Source organism: Salvelinus sp. IW2-2015, unplaced genomic scaffold (assembly GCF_002910315.2).
Source record: "Salvelinus sp. IW2-2015 unplaced genomic scaffold, ASM291031v2 Un_scaffold609, whole genome shotgun sequence".
Lineage (NCBI taxonomy): Eukaryota > Metazoa > Chordata > Actinopteri > Salmoniformes > Salmonidae > Salvelinus > Salvelinus sp. IW2-2015.
The window spans coordinates 630,400-639,864 of NW_019942583.1; the positions used below are offsets into that span (position 1 = coordinate 630,400).

General features: G+C 45.0%; 1 pseudogene; it reads right to left on the reverse strand.

Moving 5' to 3' along the window:
- The window catches only part of LOC112068618 (AP-4 complex accessory subunit RUSC2-like), a 67,554-nt pseudogene that overhangs the window by 49,603 nt on the left and 8,486 nt on the right, over nucleotides 1-9,465 (reverse strand).

Here is a 9,465-nt window from a genome sequence, read left to right on the forward strand (position 1 = left end):
GAATGAACACATCAATATCATACAACTGTATTACATCAATATCATAGAACTGTTAACACATCAATATCATAGAACTGTAACACATCAATACCATACAACTGTATTACATCAATAACATGCATGCGCTCCAATGAGCCGAGCCGAGGGGGCGGGGACATGTCCAGGTTCCGGTCGTAGCTACGGGAACGGGGGCGGCTGGGCCCACCTCCGATGGGTCCTCGGCCAACCACAGGAGGGGAGATGTTGACGTACACCTGGCCCTCAATGATTGGGTCTGAACAGGCTCCACCCATCTGCTGCTGCTGCTTCCTCTTCTTCRCGTCCTGCTCGTCGTCATCATGTTCTTCCTCATCTTCATCACACTGGGTAGAGAAGACAGAGAAGCTCTTAGAATAAAAGACAAAGAAACYAACACATTCTTGGATCGATGTCAAACAGGGCTCATGTAGCAGCAATAGCGTTTGGATCTCATGCTTGATACAGCAGACACTTATATAAATAACACACTCGAGAAGACCTTGTTTGTTTTGCATCAAACTACATTGGAAATTGATCTCTTCCATTCTCTGCCATTGTGTTAAATAGAAATTCACCAAATAAAATAAAATCTCCTWCATGGGCCAGTCATAGTCATTCTCTTGAGAGCACCAGCATTGATGATACAGCTCATCAATAAGCTAGCTTTACTTTCCAGGCTGTTATTACAKATATACATGTGCCTGCCTGGTTAAATAAAGGTTAAATAAATATAAACATTATGACTGGAGCCACAGAGAGCTGATGGAATCCCAGACTGTAACTCTGATAGCTACTATAAATAGACCTGTATCTTAATAGTGTCAACACTACAACACATGAATATGACATTACACCACACTGAAGGCATAGAGACTAAGGCTACATCAAGAGTGGCACCGTTGTCCCTGTATAGTACACTATATTTAACCAGGGCCCATAGTGCACTGCAAGTAATACTGTGCCATTTGAGACGCACATACTCTCCAGGAATACTCCATTACAGATTACCCAGCTGCCTCAGTAGGCGACGATAAAAATTCCTTTCCCTTCAACAGTAGTGGATGGTTGTACTGATCTGAAACCAGCTGCCCTCCAGTAGGGGACTTCCCCTTCAACAGTAGTGGATGGTTGTACTGATCTGAAACCAGCTGCCCTCCAGTAGGGGACTTCCCCTTCAAACAGTAGTGGATGGTTGTACTGATCTGAAACCAGCTGCCCTCCAGTAGGGGACTTCCCCTTCAACAGTAGTGGATGGTTATACTGATCTGAAACCAGCTGCCCTCCAGTAGGGGACTTCCCCTTCAACAGTAGTGGATGGTTCCCACTTTGATATGGCCTGGAACGGGACTTGAACCAACAACCTTCCAGTAACTGATCCACCTCTTTAACCTATCTATCAACACTCAATAACACTATGTCTGATTCTGAACTGAACTAATATCCTACTCCACTCACCTGTGATGACTCTCCACCCTCCTCCTTCTCCTCCTCCTCCTCCTCCTCTTCCTCCTCCTCCTCTCCCTCCGGTGGCCGGCTGAACAGGTAGTATTCGGTTGGCTGGGTGGCGGTGGGTGTGTCAGGGGCAGGGCTATCCTTGCTGTGCTCGTCAGAGCAGCTGGTAACCGACGCGGAGCTTCCCGCAGGGCTCGGGGGCGACGGAGACGAAAGGTCACAGGTCACCAGCTTGTAGTAGTTCTGGGTGGTTACCACCAGACGCGCCTGGCTCTGCAGAAGAAGAAGAAGTTGGAGAAGAAGAAGAGAAAGAAGAAAAAMAAGACAATTGTACACAAAGGTCTAGACTAACTGAATTTTGACACTCAGCTTGGAGAGGATGGAGCACAGAGCAGCCATACTACACCACCCAGAAAGCACTTTTTAGTAGTTAAATGTCTAGCTCAACAGCAGGACATAGCAGCTAGGATTTGACACTGTAAACCATTTTGTGACAACTTCTGATGTAAAAAAGGGCTTTATAAAACACATTTGATTGATTCATACCTGCAGACAGGACATGAGGTCACTTCCTGAGTCGGAGTGGGGGGGGTGATAGGAGTTGCAGTTGGCGTCCAGGTCTAGAGCCCCCTGGTGTTCAGCTGAGCAGGTGCAGGAGGAGGTGGTGGGGTGAGGGTGAGAGTGTGGTTCGATGAGTAACGGCAGGGTGTTGTTGGAGGGGCAGGGGGGTTGTTGAGAGTGGAGGTGGGGGGGTRCGGTGGGGGAGGTGTGGAGGTCTAGGTAGAAAGCCCCCCCACCTCCGGAGCCTCTTCGGCTCCCTGCCTCCTCATCCAGCACTGAGCAGATGCAGACAGAGGAGGTGCAAGATTGGTCGGTGGAGCTGTTGAGGTTGGTGGTCGTGGTGGCCAGCGGTGGCGGCTTGGTAGAGGTTGCCGGGACGCTGTTGTTCATGTTATTATAGATGGCGCTGAAGTTAACCAGCACGCCATCTGAGCTGTTACAGGAAGAGTCGCTGGCGTAGCCCAGCTGGCGTTCCGACGACTCGGAAAATGGTTCCGGGAAGTGTTCAAGATATGTCTGGGAGAGGCCGCAGCAGGAGCAGCGCTGGTGGGCGGRGCCAGAGCCAGAGGAGGAGTCAGCTTGGCTACTGCCCCGTCCCCCACCCCTCATTGGGTGATCCTCTTCCTCCTCCTCATCCTCACCCCACTCCTGCTCTCCGCAGTCCATGGAYAGGGTGGAGCCACTGCTGCCGTGGCGACGTGGACTGTCCAATCCCAGCAGGTCCAGGCCCTCCAGGTGGGTGGAGAGATCAGAGGACACGCCCCTAAGGGAGTCCAGCCTCCCTGAGCAGCCCCAAGAGTGCTTACCCAGGGTGCTGTGCAACAGGAAGGGCTTGTGTGTGGTGGACCCCAGGTCGTGGAGGTGAAAGGGTGCAATCCCGTCTCCCTCCTCGTCCAGGGCGGAGTTTGTATTGCCATGGAGATGAAAGGAGGAGTCTTCCAAGTAACCATTCAGGTTATCACCATCATCTTCCTCATCTTCCTCATCCTCATCATCATCATCCTCCTCCGTGTTGAGCAGAAAAGGGTTGTGACGGAGCCGGAGTGGGTTGTTGACCTGTTCCCTTGGCTTCACCCTGGGCATAGTGTGGGCCACCATCACCATCACCTGGTCCTCGCAGTTACTGGACGTCACCGACGAATCATCGCTCCCCGTGCTGCCTCCTCTCCCTCCTCCTCCTCCCTCTCCCTCTCCTCCTCCTCCTCCTCCTCCTCCTCCTGTGGAGGTCTGGATGAGGCTGCTGTACACCAGGGCTTCCCTCTGGAGAACATCCTGCTCAGGAAGGGAGGTTGTGCGGCTCAAGCCCAGGGTTTCTGGGTAGCTGAAAGGGTTTGATCTCTTCAGGGACCCACAGCCCTGCCGGCCCCCAGTCACCTGACAGTGTACCAGGGGGATGTGGTGAACGATCAGGGTCTCACCAGACAGCTTGGGGGGGCTGTCCATGGTCCCTGGGTGTACCCGTGTGTAGGGTTTTTCAGACAAGGTGCAGGGGGAAAGGTTGTGTGGGTGCTGGGGTGTGGGTATAGGATATGTGGAGGGGTATCGGACAGGGAGTTGGTTCAGTGGTTAGATGCTAGACCCAAGGCTCCAGGGCCTGGAATGCTGAAGGAGAGGTCAGGGAAATTGACTCTGTGGTCTGAGTGGTACATCTGGAAGAGAGAGAGAGAGAGAGAGAGAGAGAGAGAGAGAGAGAGATAGATAGAGAGAGAGAGAGAGAAAGATGGTATTAGAGAAACACACATTTCAAAAATACTTATATCAATGTGATATATGAAGATCTTAAGAAACTTGTGGTTTGGCTCCAAAAGACACTATCCTCAACATTAACATCACTTTGACTTACGCTTTTAACCCACCCCCTCCAAAGACACATGTAGTACATAAAGGTTTATGGGAGGTGCAGGAGCTGCCACCAGGGGCACCCTGGGAGCTGTAGTTGTGTGGGGTTGAGTGCCTTGATAAAACGCACAACGGCAGGTAATGGAATCTAGGATTTGATACCAGCTCTGATTCGAACTCTGATGACTCGACAACCCCCTGCTGATCCAGTGGTATTAATCGTCAACACCGGACACTGTCAATTGGCTTTGTCAGAAATGGCACCTTTATAGCGCTCTAGTTGTAGTCATTGCTACATACTGTACATCTGATTTTGCCAACCGATATTTCCCGTAGGACCCGGGATTCAAACTGGCAACACTCTGGTAGCTGACTTGCTTCTCAAACTGCTAGGCTACCTGCCGCCAGTCTTAAATAATTAGTCTTGTCATTCAGTTCGGCAATGGATGACTCATGAGTCACTGCCACGTGAGGTGGAGTCAGTGAGYTCCTCCTCTCACTCTCCTCTCTCTACCACAGCTACATCAGACTGTCAAACAGGCCTATGAGCTCACCCATCTCATTTGAGCTCACACATCTTAAGACTTCCACAATCTTTACATACTTTCATCAGTAACAACTACTCAAATCCATTGGATATGCGTACATTTAGACAGCTTCCTCATAAGCACCCTGACACAGGGGCAGACTAATCCAGACTCAACACCTACTCAGGAGGAGTAATCCTAACTCAGAAATAATCCTAGAAAGATMAATCATCCTGAAGGAAGAAAGAGACAGACAGACAGGATAAAATAAAAACCCACCAACCCAAAAAGGCCTGTGGTGTTGATGGTATCCTCAATGAAATGATAAGATATACAGACAAAACATTCCAATTGGCTATACTAAAACTCTTTAACATCYTCCTTAGCTCTGGCATCTTCCCCAATATTTGGAACCAAGGACTGATCAACTGATCAATCTACAAAAGTGGAGACAAATTTGACCCCAWTAACTGCCGTGGCATATGTGTCAACAGCAACCTTGGGAAAATCCTCTGCATTATCATTAAAAGCAGACTCGTACATTTCCTCAGTGAAAACAATGTACTGAGCAAATGTCAAATTGGCATTTTACCAAATMATTGAACAATAGACCACATATTCACCCTGAACACCCTAATTGACAAACAAACAAAACAAAACAAAGGCAAAGTCTTCTCATGGTTTGTTGATTTCAAAAAAGCCTTCGACTCAATTTGGCATGAGGGTCAGCTATACAAATTGATGGAAAGTGGTGTTGGGGGAAAAACATACGACATTATAAAATCCATGTACACAAACAACAAGTGTGCGGTTAAAAACACACACAGGGATGCAGCTTAACTTCTCTAGGGTAGGGGGCAGCATTCGGAATTTTGGATGAAAAGCATGCCCAAATTAAACTGCCTGCTTCTCGGGCCCAGAAGATATGATATGAATATAACTGGTAGATTTGGATAGAAAACACTCTAAAGTTTCCAAAACTGTTAAAAATGTGTCTTGTGAGTATAACAGAACTGATTTGGCAGTGAAACCTGAGAAAAATCCATTCGGGAAGTCGTTTTATTTTTGGTTTTGTAGTTTTCTATTCAATGCCATTACAGTATCCATTGACTTAGGACTCAAATTGCAGTTCCTTGCCTTCCACTAGATGTCAACAGTCTTTAGAAATTGTTTCAGGCTTGTATTCTGAAAAATGAGGAAGTAAGAGCAGTCTGAATGAATGGACCCTAAAGTGTCACAGAGCTTTTCATGCGCACGACCGAGAGAGTGCTTTCTTGTTTACCTTTTATATTGACAACGTTATTGTCCGGTTGAAATATTATAGATTATTTAGGCTAAAAACAACCTGAGGATTGAATATTAACATCGTTTGACATGTTTCTATGAACTTTACGGATACAATTTGGATTTTTGTCTGCCTGTTTTGACTGCGTTTGAGCCTGTGGAAACTGAAGAAAACGCACGAACAAAACTGAGGTTTTTGATATAAAGATACTTTATCGAACAAAAAGGAACATTTATTGCGTAAATGAATGTCTGCTGAGTGCAACCATATGAAGATCATCAAAGGGATTATTTTATCTCTATTTCTGACATGTGTAACTCTTCTACTTGGCTGGTTACTGTTTGTAATGATTTGTCTGTAAGTCGCTCTGGATAAGAGCGTCTGCTAAATGACTTAAATGAAATTGTAAATGTCTGCTGGGCTATGTTCTCAAATAATCGTAAGGTATGCTTTCGTCGAAAAGCATTTTAAAAATCTGACACTGTGGTTGGATTCACAAGAAGTTCATCTTTAAACTATGTAAAATATGTTTTGTTTTCTGAATTTTTATAATGAATATTTTCTGTATTTGAATTTGGCCCAGCAGTTTCACTGGCAGTTGAAGAGGTGGGACGCTAACGTCTCACGTACCCAAGAGAGGTTAAATGTCTTCAACATAATATATCAACAAATTGGCGAGGTCTGCTGCACCCCGCATCACCCTACTAGAATCTGAAGTCAAATGTCTACTGTTTGCTGATGATCTGGTGCTTCTGTCACCAACCAAGGAGGGCCTACAGCAGCACCTAGATCTTATGCACAGATTCTGCCAGACCTGGGCCCTGACAACAACTCTTAGTAAGACCAAAATAATGGTGTTCCATAAAAGGTCCAGTCGCCAAGACCACAAATACAAATTCCATCGAGACAACGTACCTTGGCCTAAACATCAGAGCCACAGGTAACTTCCACAAAGCTGTGAACGATCTGAGAGACAAGGCAAGAAGGGTATTCTATGCCATCAAAAGGAACATAAAATTCGACATACCAATTAGGATCTGGCTAAAAATACTTGAAWKAGTRATAGAYCCCATWGCCCTTTATGGRTGTGAGGTCTGGGGTCCACTCACCAACCAAGAATTCACAAAATGGGACAAACACCAAATTGAGACTCTGCATGCAGAATTCTGCAAAAATATCCTCTGTGTACAATGTAAAACACCAAATAATGCATGCAGAGCAGAATTAGGCCAATACCCGCTAATTATCAAAATCCAGAAAATAACCGTTAAATTCTACAACCACCTAAAAGGAAGCGATTCCCAAACCTTCCATAACTTCTCTGGGATAGGTGGCAGTATTTTCATGTCCGGATGAAAAGRGTGTCCAAAGTAAACTGCCTGCTACTCAGGCCCAGAAGCTAAGATATGCATATTATTAGTAGATTTGGATGGAAAACACTCTGAAGCTTCTAAAAAYGTTTGATTCATGTCTGTGACTATAACAGAACTTATTTGGCAGGCGAAACCCRGAGGACAAACCATTCAGATTTTCTTATTTTGAAGTCACTCTCTTTTCAATGGGCTTTCATTGGGAATCCAGATTTCTAAGGGACCTTCTTGCAGTTCCTATCGCTTCCACTGGATGTCAACAGTCTTTAGAAATTGGTTGAGGTTTTTCCTTTGATAAATGAAGAAGTAGCACTGTTCAGAATGAGGCTCGAGGGAAGTGTACTCTTTGTTAGAGGCGCATGACCTGAAAGCTAGCTACACTTTGTTTTCCTCCGGTATTGAACACAGATCGTGTTAAATTTGATCGATTATTTACGTTAAAAAACTACCTAAAGTTGTATTACAAAAGTAGTTTGAAATGTTTGTACAAAGCTTACAGGTAACTTATGAGATTTTGTTGGAACCGGTGTTTTTCTGGATCAAATGCGCCAAACAAATGGACATTTTGGATATATATATCGACGGAATTAATCGAACAAAAGGACCATTTGTGATGTTTATGGGACATATTGGAGTGCCAACAGAAGAAGCTCGTCAAAGGTAAGGCATGAATTATATCTTTATTTCTGCGTTTTGTGTCGCGCCTGGAGGGTTGAAATAGGATTGTCTGTGTTTGTTTACTGGGGTGCTGTCCTCAGATAATAGCATCGTTTGCTTTCGCCGAAATCTGACATGTTGGCTGGATTCACATCAAGTGTAGCTTTAATTTGGTGTATTGCATGTGTGATTTCATGAAAGTTACATTTTTATAGWAATTTATTTGAATTTGGCGCTCTGCATTTTCACTGGATGCTGGCCGGTGGGCTAGCGTCCCACATATCCCAGAGAGGATAACAAAGCCATCACCTACAGAGAGATTAACCTGGAGAAACTTGAACGCTATTTGGCCCTAAAAAGAGAGTACAGAGAGTGCAGAATACCTGACCACTGTGACTGACCCAAACTTAAGGAAAGCTTTGACTATGTACAGACTCAGTGAGCATAGCCTTGCTATTGAGAAAGGCCGCCGTAGGCACACCTGGCTCTCAAGAGAAGACAGGCTAGGCTAATGCTGTTATTTTTAGTCTGAATTTGTGTGGTGATTGTTGGCTTGTTCTCAGTGTGCTAACGCGCTAGGCTATTGCTGTAGCTTCTGGTGGGGTGATTGTGGCTTGTCCTCAGAGCGCTAAAATAAGCTAATAGGTGAGGCTAATCCTGTTAGCACCACTTTCCCTCTCTGGGAACAGAACCATACAAGGAACACTCAGCAACAGTGAAGCTGTCAGGTGGCTAATCATTCACTGTTTGAAGGGTTATCTTGCACCTGGCAGGAGAGTCATTTCAATTAGCCTGGGAATTGCCCGCTGAGATTGCATGGACTTGACCTGCAAGCTAATCTGTAGCTCGCTCAGCAGATAGAGTGGTCTACTGTCGTGTGTGTGTGTGTGTGTGTGTGTGTGTGTGTGTGTTGTGTGTGTGTGTTGTGTGTGTGTGTGTGTGGTGTGTGTGTGTGTGTGTGTGTGTGTGTGTGTGTGTGTGTGTGTGTGTGTGTGTGTGTGTGTGTGTGTGTGTGTGTATGTGTGTGTGTCTCTAACCAACACCTGCACTGTCAGTCTCTGTTCTAAAAGGTCAAAATCTATTTATATATATCTCTGTCTCTGTCTCTCTGTCTCGCTGTCTCGCTGTCTCTGTCTCTGTCTCTGTTTTTCTGTCTCTGTCTCAATTCAATTTAAGGGCTTTATTAGCATGGGAAACTATATGTTAACATTGCCAAAGCAAGTGAAGTAGATAACATACAAAAGTATAATAAATAATAAAAATAACAGTAAACATTACACTCACAGAAGTTCCAAAGAATAAAGACATTGCAAATGTCGTATTAAGTATATATACAGTGTTTTAACAATGTGAAAATGGTTAAAGTACAAAAGGGAAAATAAATAAACATAAATATGGTTGTATTTACAATGGTGTTTTGTTGTTCACTGTTGCCCTTTTCTTGTGGCAACAGGTCACAAATCTTGCTGCTGTGATGACAGACTGTGGTATTTCACCCAGTAGATATGGGAGTTTATCAAAAATTGTTTTGTTTTCAAATTCTTTTTTTGTATTGGGAATTTTCTTTGTTTTTGTAATTTTTTTCTGAGGGGGGGAAAAAATTAATTTGGGGGTTTTTTCCCTTTTTCTTTTTCCTTTTAAAAATATGGGGTTTCAATTAAACCCCCCCATTTTGGGGGGGGGCAGGGGGGGGGGAGGGGTTTTTTTAGAAGGGTCAGCTCAGTTTCCACCATCATTTTGTTGGCAGTGTGCACAT